Here is a 15,533-nt window from a genome sequence, read left to right as displayed (position 1 = left end):
ATTACCACAGGAGCAGGGAGGACGGGAGCAGGGTAATTGGCTAATGAGAATTCTGAACAGTGACTGGAAATATGGCAGAACTGCCCTTTGAGAACTGTGCTCGCACCTATTAATGAACTTTATCCACGGCTCTAAAACACAGCTCTGTATTTCAAACACAAACCCAGGAGGCTCTGCGGCATGAATGCTGTTGCATTAATTCACACCTAGTTATGGTGACTGGCACCAGCCTTCAACACTGGTCAGAAGAAACCTGCTGCAAAGCCTGAGAATAATTACTAAGGCTGGATTTATTTGATACCAGGTGCCAGGTGTTAATATGGAAGGACTTGTTTTTCTAACTTGAAGCACGTGCATGTACCAGGGGAAGAAGACGGGGATGAGTGTAATGGTTGGCATGTTCACAGTCATACTGCATACTGCATACATGTTCACGTTCTGCCATTTAGGAAGGGCCATGACACAGGAGAAAAGGGAATGATATAGGAAACCCAGTGACCTTCGGGCCTGGATAGGAATCCAGATTCCAGACAGGGTCTCCCAAAATTCGGGGCCCTGCAATGAATATTCACACTGAGAATAGTCCAAGTCTAAGCCCACGAAGACTGTGAAGTTTCACCGTTGTTCGCATGTCCTAAAAAATAGCCATGCTCTTTATAATGGTAAGGGAGAAGTCAGCTTCCCACGGAGCCTCTACATGGTATTTATCCAGAGAAGGAATATCAAGCTAGATTGTCCAGCTGCACTTGCCTTATTTGGAGCTGTTTGTTCTGCTTGCAATGACTTCTTTAAGTGTCCCCCACATCTACATGGGTAGACAGCTGAGCGCCATGTTTGTACATGTGCCTCACACTTTGGTGACAGATAATTACATTGGGGCAGGCACCTGGGCCAATTTGCTTAACTGATTTTCATTGTTGCAACTCCCACCTGTTTGCTGATGATTCCCGACCCTTTCTCCAGCCCATTTCTCTCCCTAAAGGTTCAGGCTTGCGTATTTCATTGTCCACTGGATGGACCCATCTACCTGAATGTCCCACAGACACCTCATGCAACAAGTCCAAACACAACTTATCCTTTGCCCATACCTCCCAAATCTGGACACCTAGTTCTGCTGACTTTACCTCCAAAATATTTTTAAATTCATTCCCTCCTTCTCCAACTCCCATTTTAGGCCTGTGGCTTACGCTCCTGCAACAGCCTTCCAGCTGACCTCCCTGCCCCCAGCTTTGTCTCCACATGGATTTAGCACACGCGAATCTAAAACACAAGGTGGCTCTCCCTGAGCTTTTATAACCTGTATGCTCAAACTCCTTCCCCTCCTCAACATGTCCCTAGCATTTACAAGCCCCACTTCGGGCTTCAGCCTGCTTCTCCATCTCCATCTCTGTCTCCCACCACTCCCTGCTTGGTGCTTCAGGCTCCAATAATACTGGATTGCTTGCACTTCTCAGCAGATGCAGCTCTCTATTCCCGTTAGTCCATCTCACCTTCTCTAATGAACTAATTCCACCTCAGCCTTTAAGACTCCACTCAGTGATTACCTCCTAGGAGCCTTACCTGATTCTCTGCCTCCAGAAATTGGCTGGAGCCCCTTTTCTGTGTGCCTGGACACACCTCTATCACTGCAATGATCACATTGTAATAGAACGCTATTTTCAGGCTTGGTTGACCCAAGAGACTGTCAGTAACTTGGCAATAAAAGACTGTACATATTTCTTTACTCTTTGTACTTCCAACCCTTGATAAAATATTTTAGAGTGGGTGTATGAACAAGTGAATGAATGATTCATTGTGCCATAGGTATAAGAAAGGAAAGGAGCCTATGTCAATGAATAGGAATTTTAGAGGACACTGGGGCCCCCGAATCTTGAAATTGTATGCTGGAGAGGAGACAATGTTCTTGAAACTTGCTTTCTTTGGGAAATCTGATGGGAGATCCTGGAACCTGTCAATTCTGACCGTATGAAAATTAGCCAGTTCATCTTAAGGCCGGAAGGAGTGCTTGTTCAGTACCAGGTGGTAGTCAAGTAGAGCAGGGTCTCCCATCTCCATTATAATACAGGGAGGTAGAGACAGAAGAGGTACTGGGGCACGACCACACAGGCTCCATCACTAATTCTTCCATACGTCCTTTGGAAAGCTGCGTAACCTCTCTGAGTCTCGGTTGGAGTAATATTCCTGCCACCCAGGCCTGTTGTGGGGACTGAGTTGACGGGTGAAGCACTCAGAACAGTGCTTGGCACCCAGTAAATATTTAACAAATGGCAGCTGTTATTCATAGTAGGCAACAACTCTAAAAATTAGCAGCTCTTCCTCCTGTTAGTTGCATGTCCTTAAATCAGCATTTCTTGAGCTCTGCCTATGGTCATTTTAGGCTGAATAATTCATTGTCACTGGAGACTGTCCTATACAATGCAGGATGTAAAGCAGCACCCCTGGCCTCTACTAACTACTCCCCTACCCTAGTTGTGATGACAAAAGAGTCTCCAGACACTGCCCAGTGTATCCCATGGAGCAAAACTGCCTCTGGTTGAACTTTCCTTAGAGAAGTGGGTAACCTTTATTGTTTTGGCTTTATCATCTGTAAAATGGGGAAAATAGTACAGTTTCCTGACTGACACTTAAAAGCGTTATTTGAATAAGGTGTTGATAAAGGATGTGGTATAACTTCAAAGTGCTTTTCAAATATAAAGGAACTGATTTGACAGACTTTGCCAACTTGAATTTTTAACAGAAAAGCCAATATAGCACCTTCAAGCTACCATCCCTCCCCAAATTCTCCCAGAATCTCTGAGACACTAAGGCCATGGGGCCAATCCTGCTTTTGAAGACCAGGTGGAGGACTGGAATGTGAGATTACTCCACCACCATCATTGCGGTGATGGGCTGCCACAGGGCACCACAGATTAATGCCAGTCTTACACAGTCATGGACACGAGACCACAGTGATACCTGCACTGGGCTGCAGTGTTGTAGTCTAGAATTCTCCCTGAAATGCAGGCGGCTGTTGAGACTGGCAGATCTGGAGGCCTGAGCACCTCCTATCTCTCCTGCAGTCATGGTTTCGTCATCCCACACTGCTGTTGCTAATGTTTTCTCTTGCAATAAAAACAAGACAAGTCATTATTTTCACCTCAATTTAATTAAGATCACAGTACAAGGACCACAAGCAACCAAAACTTCAAAGTGTCTACCAAGGATTAGTGAGATCTTTATCCAGTCAGTACTTCCTGGACCCGGCATGTGGTCAGAAGAGAATGCACCAAATATTCTGCACAAATGATGCAACCAAATCTGCATGATTCTCCCTTTATCTCCCCTTTTCAGGAAGCTTATCAACAAGAAGCTATTACGGGACAGACACATTTAGACAAGGACCCCCAAGAGATAAGCATCACATCACAACCCATCTTTAGAGGGGCTCCTGACTTAATAGTGATCTCTGTTAAGGTTATTCTTAGATGCTTTACTATCTTTCCCAGTATATATCACTGGACTAGTAAACCAGCAGCCTGTGCTGGGCAGCCAAAGTCAAGCCCAGATCACTAGCTCAGACTGCCTTTGTCCTGGTGTGCTTCATGTTTATGCTTTCAGCATCCCTTCCTTCAGCTTGACTTTGTGCAGGACCATTCCATACACCTTCAAACTATTCTCAACTTTGAATCTTAGAGAGCCTGGGGTCTCTCTTTCTTTCTTTTCAGGAGACCCTGGGCTCTTAAAAAAACCTGGCCCAGCTGAGTGCAGTGTCTCATACCTGTTATCCCAGTGTTCGGAGAGGCTGAGGCAAAGGGATTGCTTGAGCTCAGGGGTTTGAGACTAGCTTGGGCAAAATGGCAAAACCCCATCTCCACAAAAAGTACAAAAATTAGCCAGGCATGGTGGTGCATGCCTGCAGTCCCGGCTACTCAGGAGGCTGAGGTGAGAGGATCACTTGAGCCCAGGAGGCAGAGGTTGCACTGAGCCAAGATCATACCACTGCACTCCAGCCTGGGTGATAGAGTGAGATTCTGTCTCCAAAAAAAAAAAAAAAGTCCCAATCTCTCTCTAGAGATCAGAATACAGAGTCAGCTTTTATCAAGCCTGTAACACAAAACATGTGCTATGCACTCCAAGAACAATATTTTGTGTTGCATTTGCAAAGTGGAAAGGAATCATGCAAATAATTCCAACCAAGGTAAAAATGCTTCCTCGTGGATTTATTGATTAATAGACCGGGAAGTGGCCCGTAATTTCTAACCTCCTCCCTTACCCCACATTCCTCCTCTAAGGTAGTTCAACAATTAGCTTGAGGATGCTACTCTTCACTTCCAGAGATGGCATCATCAGAATTGGAAAAAAGGGCTTTTGGCCATGCAGATAATCAGTTTGGACCTCAGTTTTTCTGTCTGTAAAATAAGAAGAATAACCCAAGGCTGCTGTTAGCATGAGAAAGGGAGGAACATGGCTCACTTAGATAGAAGCAGAAAAATATTTGCAAAAATCAAGGCCAGCTGGGCTGTAAAAGCCTTTCGGGGGGGTCTCTGGATGCAGATGCAAAGGCAGAAAATGCAAGGCAGGGAACTGGTAACAGCAACTCTAGGTAACTCAGCTTTTTAATGAGGCAAACCTTCAGCCAGCAGCAGAAAGTCTTTCACCCACAAGCCAGAGGCCTGAGATGCAGTGATGCAGCCTCTAACGTCCTCACTTGGTAGTAACAGGGGTACAGTAAGGCCTTTCTGTTCTGTGCAGCATCATCCATTAGAAAACAAAAAGGGTACAGTAAGTGCCACTGAGCTCCTCCATTAATTGCTAAGTAAGGGGAAAAAAAGAGAAGAATAAAGTGCTTTTACCTGCTCGGCTGGCTAATTAAAAGCTGCCTGAAGCCCTGCTAACCTTTTTCATTATGGCAGTGTTCATTATAAAGCCAGAAAGAATTAACTACACTGCATTATCAGATATCGAAAAATATTAATAGCAAAAGTGAGAAAGGGAAAGGAGGAATTTTGGGTGAGTTAATTAAACCACACGTCCTCAATGACTCATTAAGTGACTGGTCGAGCTTCCCGGAGCTCGGTGAGTCCCAGAGAGCAAGGTGGTGTGCTCCTGCTCCTCAGGAAATGAGTTTCCAGCCTGTGGAACTATTTTTTTTTCTTCCTCTGTTGCAAATTTTTCTTTCTTTTTTTCCGTCTTTCCAAATATTGCCAAGTGAGTTAAGTCCTGAATTGGGACCATCTCGGAGCCAACAGAAACAGGAGCTCACTGAGAGCTCTTAAAGGTCACTAGTGAGGGATTGCTGTGGAAGCGTGCTCTACTGTTCAGCAAAACCCTTTTAGTTCTGCAACAGAACGGGTGAGAACATTTTATAATGAGGTCCCTTTACTCCTTTTGTTACCAAAGCCCATGAATGAGTTCATGACAGGCCCGTCACCCCTATCACATTCCCCTCTACAAGGCCCGGCACGACAGTCTGGCACAGGGCATCACATTGGGATTTGCCCTTAGGGCCTTGATAGCTATTTGGAGTAAGCACACTCTCGACTCTCCACCCACAAAAATGGTTAGGGCCCTGCTGTTGCTTCAGAAAGGCCAATGGAGTAAGGACTGTTGTACTGGCAAGTATTTGGTTAACTGAGATAACCTCCTTTCTGAAAGATAACAGGCCAGGTGTGGTGGTTCAAGCCTGTAATCCCAGCACTTTGGGAGGCCGAGGCAGGTGGTCAAGAGATGGAGACTGTCTTGGTCAACATGGTGAAACCCCGTCTCTACTAAAAAAATACAAAAAATTAGCTGGGCATGGTGGCGTGTGCCTGTAATCCCAGCTACTCAGGAGGCTGAGGCAGGAGAATTGCCTGAACCCAGGAGGCGGAGGTTGCGGTGAGCCGAGATCGCGCCATTGCACTCCAGCCTGGGGAACAAGAGCGAAACTCCATCTCAAAAAAAAAAAAAAAGAAAAAAGAAAGATAACAATACTTTCAAGTGCTTAGTACAAAGAAGGCACACTCACAACTCTGTCCTACATAAACCTCTTTGCATGAGTTCAACTGTGACCACAGGATAGATAAGATAAGGTGGGGAGAAATAATATCTTTGATGGTGGAGGGAGCAAGAGAAGGAATGTAAGCATTTTCATTTAGCAAAAAGCAAAATTGATGAAGAAGAAAATGTAGTATTGATTTCTTTTTTCTTCCTGCTGGCACTGGAACTTTAAATGAAGTCATAGAGCCATTGAGACTCCAACTTTGATTGGTTGTGTTTCAGCCTAATTTCATTTTAAGAGTCTAGTTTGCATGATTGGTGGTGACATGCGGAGGTTTCTCCTTAGGCAGAGTAAAGTTATCAATTTCCCAACATGCCATCATGATGCTCAGACATTGCTCTAGAGAGCTCCCGCTCTGCACTTGTCGTTGAGTTTCTTCCCTGGGCCATACTGTGACCCCAATAACTGCTCTGCTCAGAAACTCAATGAGCAGTGCCACTTGCCCAAAGAGGAGCTTTCCAGTAAACGGGTATGGGTGACGGTGTATCACGCCACAGCCTACGTGGTCTTAGTGGGGACAGGAAAGGTTTGGCTGGAATGTGGAAGAATGCCAATATCGTTGCAGGGCAGGGAGGGGAGGTCGGGCAGGATGGAGAGTGATTAAAATGGGTCCAATGGTCACATCTCTTCCTACCATCATCAAAAGCGACACTTGCACACATAGCTTTTTGCGTTTTGCCAGTCCACAGTCTCCATTCCACAGTCCGTGGGGGCACAACAGTCAGTGCAACAAAGCTTTCCCCCTTGTGAGTTATGCATGTAAAGCAAAGCATTTAGAATAGTGCCTGGCATTTAGTAAGCACTCCGTGAATGTTATTGATTCTTCAGCATCTTGCATCTTTATCTGGAACTTCTTGCAGGCTTTCAATTCTTGAGATGTCCCGAAAGGAGAAATCTAGAGACAACATAGAGGAGGATATGAACATCAGATGTTGAATAATTCTTTAGAAATGGATTGCCACATTGAATGTCAAAAGCATTTTTCCATATTTGGCAATATTCTTAACCTTCTGTTTTTTAATCTATCCTTCCGGTGGTGGGGGCAGAGATATGAGTAAGTGTTTTTTTTTTTATTGCATTTTAGGTTTTGGGGTACATGTGAAGAACATGCAAGACTGTTGCATAGGTACATATGTGGCAGTGTGATTTGCTGCCTTCCTCCCCTTCACCTATACCTGGCATTTCTCCCCATGCTATCTCTCCCCAACTCCCCACCCACTGCTGTCCCTCCCCTATTTCCCCCAATAGACCCCTGAGAGTGTTTTGTGTTTTTTCAAGACTTGAGGGGCAAACTGGGATACCAGTTGTTTCTGGGAGTCAAACCTCTCTGCAGGGGTTCTGACTACTCTCCCTTTTTCTTAGGGGTAAACACAAAGGGTGGGCTCCTTTACCCAAAGCCCAAGAGGAGTGCCTTGAGTTTGGACCATACAACAAAAACCTTTGGAATTCAGTGACTGCAAACTTGGAGAGAAATAGAAAAGAAGTTAGCCACAGGCCCTCTGTGTCCCAGGCCAGGCTTCCAAATATATTGTGCATGTTCCACTTCCGTATCTTGGCTCAATCCCCACCAGCCCTTTATTCCCCCCGTATCCCTGTATTCTTCTTCCAAGTACCATCTTCCAAGTCCCAGTTCAAGATCCATGTCCCCAGAAAGTCTTCTTTGAGTTGGCTCAGTCCTTGTTGACCTTTCCTCCTCTTAGCTTCCTTAGCATCATCTGAATTTCCCACACTTGCCACCCTGGATTATTCAGTCCACCACTCTCTTCATCCTAGAGAGTTTGACGGCCTCATGATGTACGTCTCTTCTCTGGTTCTTTCGGGCTCTGGAATGGTCATGAGAAAGGGCCCCTATGGTTGGGTCCATTGAGCTTCGATTGCCTGTTGTTCTTGTCCATATTACAGCAGAGATATGATAGCATTTTAGTGAGTCGTCCATGATGTCCATTCTATTTGTGAGCATCCGAAAGGAAAGCATCATTGATTTATCTTTATATATTTATCATGCCAGGAACAAGCACATTCAACACATGTTCATTGGGTCAACTTGAATTGAATTGAATTGCACTTACTTTGTATCAGACACAGGACCTAACCTGGTACTGGGCAATCTGGACACTCACTGAATATTTGCAGCTGAGTCTGAATTAACTCCCCCATAAACTCCTCTCGATCCACTCGCATTATACTGATGTTTCGTGAATGCATAGTGAAGAAGTATATGATTTGCTGGGCTCCAATAAGCTTGCTCACCTCAACCATGCTGGCCACAAAACAGACAGCCCTAAGAGCCCAGTGCTTGCCATTTTCCCTGTTATCTCTGTAACTTAATCTACCTCTATCTTCTAGGGAACTGTGTAACTATTTAGAAAGACAGAAAAAATATTTTTAAAGGTAATACCTAGGCTTCCAAGCATTATATAGGGAAGGGAATTTTCCTCAAATGCCTCACAATTTTCATGTAAAACATGAAAAATCATCTATATGTGTCCCCGTTCTAAGTACAGTAGGTACTGTCCACTTAACTTGTGACTTTGGACAAACTAGTAACCCTTCTGAGCCTCATGTCTGTTCTTAGGGGCTTATGGGGTTAAATCAAATCCTGGGTCCCTTCCACTGTAACAGTCATTTCGACTTGCCTTCTCTCTTGCCCTCTTCCAACTATTTATGATGCATGCATATCAATTGTTCCAACTATTTACGATGAATGCATATCAATTGTTCCAACTATTTACGATGAATGCATATCAATTGTTTTTATTTGCTTTCTCAGGTCTCCCTACCATACGACGAGTCCACAATTTGCCCCCTATGTGACCAATTCTGGACAGTGAAATAATTCAGCTCAGAGGCTTCAGGGGCAGAAAACAAAACAAAACAAAACAAAAAATTACTTTCCAAGATAAAACGGATAGAGCCCAACTTGAATGAGGAGCTGTTAGGCATCTAATGATAATGAAATGGTGATCATCAGAACCAAAACAACTCAACCCACCAACGACGATGGGGTGCCTGACCCCTCCGTGACAGCAGAGAGCCTTGGGGCCATCACACTAAAGGAATCATTAATGCCTTCATGGGTTTAAACTACTATTAGGCAGGAATTATGATAATTGCCTCTGAAAGCACCTCTGAAATATGCTTTCCAATTTCTAGTCAAGTGGGTTCATCAGATCATTTGCTTTATTCTCTTGGATCCCCTCCATGAGTCTAACCCCAACTTGACCAAACTCCCAGGAGCGCTCACACACGCGCGCGCGCGCACACACACACACACACACAATTTATAGAGTGCTTTCTATTGTATAAGTTTCCACGTACATTATCACATTTGATCCTTCTGTCAACCCTGTGAGGCATATACTATAATTTCCTGTTTCATACCTGAGGAAACGCAAGGCAAGTTCCAATCACCTTACGGACTCCAAATACAGTACACTCACACAACTCAGTGACAAGTCAGGTCAACATTCTACACCCTTCATCTTCAACAAGGCATCCTTGTTCCTCCCCATCCTAGGGTCGAGGCAGAGAGTGAATCTTTAGAATCTCAAAGATGCCCATAAAGCTCCTTTAGGTCAACCAAGTCAGAGATGATGCTTCTCCGGCCCTCTGGTGCTCAGCAACCATCAGTGAAGAGGGGTCTAATCCTGTCCCCCAGCCCAGGCCCAGAGCACAGGCAATTAATAGGTGATCATGGAGCTGACAGTGGGCTTGCCCTCCTTATACCCTGTGCCTTGGCTAACATTAGTTCTACAGCAAAACCTGGCTTTGTTGACATGTTGTTTCTTTTCATGAATAAATAATTGCCTGAAACAATTACAGTTCAGGAACTAAACTTATTTTTCTCTTTCCCTCTAAAAGGTACCAAAAGTTAAAACCAAAGATGCTTAAATCAACTGGAGCACTTCTGGGCAGATGTTCCTAAATGCAATCCCTGTAATAAGAAAGAGTTGTTGGGAGAAGGGGTGATCGCTGGGCCTCTACATGCCACCCCCTGGAAGGCCCACCAGTGGGGCAAAGAGAGAACACACAGTTTGGCCACATGACCCTGGCTGTCTGCACACCTCAGGATCCCACCGTCTAAACCGCCCAACAGACATACATCTCCTGGAGCTACAGGTACAAGTCATTTTTTAAAATTAATATAGTATAATGAAAAGATCATGATGCTTTGAAATCAGGCAGTCCCAATTTTGAGTCTGGATTTCATCATTTATTAACTGTCTGTTTTGCAAAAATTATTTAACCATTCTGAACTATTCATCTATTGTGGGATAACAAAGTACTCCAAAACTTAGCTGCTTAAAACAATATGCATGTATTACCTTACGGTTTCTGTGGGTCAGAAATCCAGCTGTAGCTGGATGCTCTGCTCACAATCCAGAGGAGAGCTTGGGCTACAGTCTCATCTCAAGAGTTGGCCAAGCTCACTCATGTGGTTACTGGGTGGGATTCAGTCCCCCTCAGTTCCCTCCCATACAAGCCTTTCCATCACCATGGCAGCAAGCTTCCAGCAGAAGAGGGCAACAAGAGAACAAGATAGAAGTTACAGTCTCTTTATCGCCTAATCTCAGAAGTGCCATTCCATCACTCTTGCTGTATTCTGTTCATTAGAAATCAGTCACTAAGTCTTGCCCACACTCCAGGGGAGGGGATTACACAAAGACATGAAAGCCAGGAAGCTGGATCATTGGGAGCCATGTTCCAGCTGCCTGCCTACCATGACTGCTGAACCTCATGTTTTTCGACTACAATTGAGCATTATCACAACTACCTCAAAGAGTGCAGAAGGAACCAAATGAAACAGTGTGAAGGCGAGTGCCTGGAAGTGTATGTGGCACGGAGGAGATGGTTTATGGAAGTTAACTGGCCTCCCCTCCTCCGCCTGCCATGGAATTCTGATAAGTTCAGTGGCCCATTTTCAACAATGAAAGAAAGGGATGTGAGCAAGCAAGTGAGAAGATCTCAGAGACAAAAAAAATGTTGGCAAGGGGAGCATTTGGGTTCTCGGGACAGGGCCAAAGGCAGGCCTGCCCTGAGGGACAAGGTTGGAGGGAGTCCTAGCAAGTGTGCAAGAACCTAAAGCCAGCCTGGGTTATCACGAGGATATGAACAAGGACTGAGCTAACGGAAATCAGCCTCCTACGCTTGGTGTGACCCGGGACCCCTGGCTCCCCAGCACAGGCCAACTCTCCAGCCTCCCCAGTGGCTTCTGACAGCCCCATGCACATTTCAGAAGGGCTCCATAATCACTTACGGGTGTCCCTTCTTCCCCCAAGGTCAGCAGGCTCTGGATCTGGCTGTGAGCATTGATCAGTCTCACTTTCCTTTTCTAATTCTCACCAGTTCATTAAAGATTGACCTTCGGGGCTTCTACGGCTACTGTGGCTGTCCAGCCAGAGAGACCATTATATTTTAAAGGCTGTTAAACTGTCCAGTGATATTTTAGCTTCTTTTTCTACATTTGATAGCAAATCATAAATCACTTTTGTAAACTTCCAAGTAAAAACGAGGAAGAAAAAGATGGAGAATTATATGAAATTATAGTGGAATGAAGCAGTTAAATTTCTCTCTATCAGTTGAGGCAAGGCGAGGTGAGGTGAGATGATGGTCAATTATCTTTTTCCACTCACTGATGGATCACCAGCACCACTGAGGCTGTCAGCGCCTGACTCATGACAAGCAGAGAGGGGTGTCAACATGACAAGAGAACTGGGAACACGGACCTGCTTTGCAGATGGAGCTGGGACTTCTCCAACCCAAACCTGAATGCACTGGCCAGGAATATTAGCATGGGTCCTGACCATGTCCTGAGATACCCCCTTTCTCTTCTGACCACTGACCCTATGACATGAGCCCCCTCCCCTATTGTGCTCTGAGAACAACCGTATCAGTCCCCAGCACCATGCTGGTCTCCACCTGTCTGTCCAAGACTGACCTCATTATTCTCTCACATGCCTTACCTGAGTTAATGGCACCATCATTCACCCAAGCTATTTTACTAGAAACTGCATCGTTGTTGTCCTAAACACCTCCTCTTTCCTCACCTCCCCCACCAATTAATTTGTCTGAGTCTGCTCTATTGTCTAATGCAATTATTTGTCACCTCTGCCACCTCCTCACCACCCCAGTCCTCTGTTGCCTCATTCCAGGCATGTACCACTCTTTCTCTAATCAGTTGAAAAAGCCTCTTAACTGGTTTTTATAGGTTTAGTGTACCCACACACACATACATAGTCACACACTTATCCACACATTCACACTCAATCATACTGACTCACCCTCATCCATACACACTCACCTACATACACTCACACATACACTTGCATATTCACACATACCCACTCACGCACACTTACACACACATGCTTGCTCCCAAATTCACACAGATACACACATACACTTACACATATACTCACATACTCTTACACGTCTCCATGCACCTTTCCAAGCTCGCTTTGCTTCTTAAGGCATAGGGCCTGTTTGTGATTGCACCTCTTCCGTGCTCAGACTGCAGTAGCTCCCTCTTGCTCAGAGATGAAGTGAAGACCCTTCACCTGGTACACCTACTGCACGACTTCCTACAGTTCCCCCAACACATCTTTATCAAACATCACTTGCAAAGGAGTCTGCCTTACTCTCCCACGCTCTTTCTTATTTCTATGGCTTTGCTTTTTTCTGTTTGTTCTGCTACCAGAATTTCCTTTCTCTTCTAGTCCTGCTGGCCAACTTCTACACATTCTTCAAGACTCAGATCAAGCATTGCCTCTTGCATGGAGTTTCTTCTGACTCCTCTGTAGCAATTAGCCAGTCTCTACCCTGGGCTCTCAAGGAACCATGCAATCTTCCACTGCATTCTGATTTTTGAAAATATATTCCCCCACACTAAATTACAGGATCTTTGTGCAAATATAAGTCTTATCCTCTAGCAACTCTTATCATCCTAGGGGCAAGGGCGGCCTGAATGTTTATTCAATTAATGAATTGCCATGGACTATGGAGAAAGACAAACCTAGGTTAAAATCACTCTCCCACCTACTAGTTCTATGACCTCAGCAAGAGCTCTGTGTCTCTGAGCTTCATTTCTTACCTATAAAATAAAAATTATTACCACACCCCTACAACAATAGAATAAAACAATAAATCAGATTTAGAAAATAATCAACTGTTGGAAGGATGAGGAAAGAAAAGGCATTTGAGATGAAGCTGAGACATCTGGGAATAACATGAGTGAATGAAGTTTCCATGAACTAAGAGAGGGAATGTTAGGTAAGGAGCAGTGCCATAAAGAACCCAACATGTAGTAGGCATTCAGGTTCTACCTTCCTTATGGAAGTATTGCAATTGAACAATAGGGGGAAATATTAAGCAGATCCCTTAAATCTTATTTCTTTCTGTTACTGCTTGATTTCTGTTAATGACTTGGATAGATGCCAAGGCATGTCGTTGGGGGCAAACACACACACACACACACAGACACACACTCACATATGATATCAATGTCTCTGACAGACTCTAAGACAAACACACCAAGGGATGTGATCATCCCCCTAAGTGGCTGCTAACTTGCTTGCCTGGCACCACATCATATCTACACACATATATAGCTGGACAGGCAAGTAAAGAGTGCCAGTCTGTGCCAACATGACCCATGACACCAGGGACCCTGTTCTTGCAGGAGGGCTGCGTTTAATGCTCTCCTTCCCTGGTAAGCAGGCTCGGGAGAGCGGCTCATCTGGGGCCCCCACTTCCTGGCCCTGACACAGTTGTTCCTGCTCTCAGATTGGGAGTTGCTGCCTGGGGAACAATGTCTGGGAGAGAAGGAAGCACCATCTAGGATAGCAGAGCCTGCAGGTAGAAGGGTTGGATCAGCTTGGAATGGCTCTGTAAGCCAGGAAAAGATGTTCAGAGAGTTCTAGAAAGTAAAGTAAAGAGAAGAGGAGACAGCCCATCTACCAGGACTCAGGGATAGGCAGGAGACAAGAAGACCAGACAATTCTAAGAGCAGAGAGAACCCAGATATAACAGAGTATTTGGCAAAGAAACAATCCAAATGCAGAATTGGCTGGGCTGGGCTGGAACAGGTGGAGGATGCTTATCTGGGGGTGAATGTTAGCACAAAAATGCCAAGCCTTCTGTAACGGTCTGTTTTTTGTTTGTTTGTTTGTTTGTTTGTTTTTGATCCAATCAGACAAGCCCTGCCTGAATGGTGATGATCTGGAGGCACTGAACTGAAGAGGGAAAAGGGTAGCACCTCTGCCCAAAAAAAAGGGCAGGCCCTATTTTTCACAAGCATTGCGATCAGTAGTGCATGTCAGTCCCCATTCATATCCATCACCCATAGGTAGCAGCAGAACAATCAGCACCAGAGGCGTTTGAGTCCTACTACATTATAGCTTACAATAAAGCAGCTAGGTTTTCTTGCCTGTGTCACTGTCCTAGTCGCATCCTGTCTACTAACTCCTAGGCTAGCACAGAAGCTGAGGGATAGAAGATAGTGTCTAACACATCTAGTCCCACCCACTTTTTACAGGGAAAACAACGTTTCTAGAAAGGTTAAGTGACTGTTCAACATAATACAATTAGTTTGTGGTAGAGACAGAACTGGAATTCATTCTTTTAACATTCAATAGAAGATTCTCCTCTTTCTACCAAATAACCAGCCTCATACTGTAGGTAGTCTGGAATTTAACTTTTGGGGAAACGACTCTATTGTTAGGAAAAAAATCATTGTAAAAAACATTTTACCTACGCAAACCTAAGGCAATGGCACACCAAAATTCTTGAGGAAGATCTACCTGGGAGCTATGAGTAACCCAAATGCCAATGCATCAAATGGAACCTTCAAGTGTCCTGTCTGGTACTTTTTTTTCTTTATGAGACGGAGTTTAGCTCTGTCGCCCAGGCTAGAGTGCAATGGCACAATCTCGGCTCACTGCAACCTCCGCCTCCCAGGTTTAAGCAATTCTCCTGCCTCAGCCTCCCTAGTAGCTGGGATTACAGGCGCTCGCCACCACACCTGACTAATTTTTGTATTTTTAGTAGAGACTGAGTTTCACCATGTTGGTCAGGCTGGTCTTGAACTCCTGACCTCAGATGATCCACCTGTAATTCCAGCACTTTGAGAGGCCAAAGTGCCGGGATTACAGGCGTTAGCCACCGCACCCAGCCTCCTGTTCAGTATTATACACTTAGAGCAGTTTATCCTATTTCCCTACATATTTCGTTGGAAAATTTTTCTTCTCATAAATCTAAATTTCAGGAGAGATATAACTGAAAATTACTGTGTGTTTATGAGACATATCCATATGGTTATTATATTAGCCAATAATTCACTCCCCAAAAATCAGGTACGGAAGAGATGTGTAGACGCTTACTTTGAAGCGAGGGGTAGAACTGACTAGATCTGACATAGCACAATCTAGACTAGACTGTTTATGTCAGCATTGGACATCATCTCATGCTTTATAAGGCAGACTTTGTTTAACGTCTTGTGAAACCATTGTATTGATGT

This window comes from Callithrix jacchus, chromosome 10, assembly GCF_049354715.1.
Source record: "Callithrix jacchus isolate 240 chromosome 10, calJac240_pri, whole genome shotgun sequence".
NCBI classification, from domain to species: domain Eukaryota; kingdom Metazoa; phylum Chordata; class Mammalia; order Primates; family Cebidae; genus Callithrix; species Callithrix jacchus.
The sequence above is the reverse complement of the archived record's forward strand: the minus strand, read 5'-3'. Positions refer to the sequence as shown.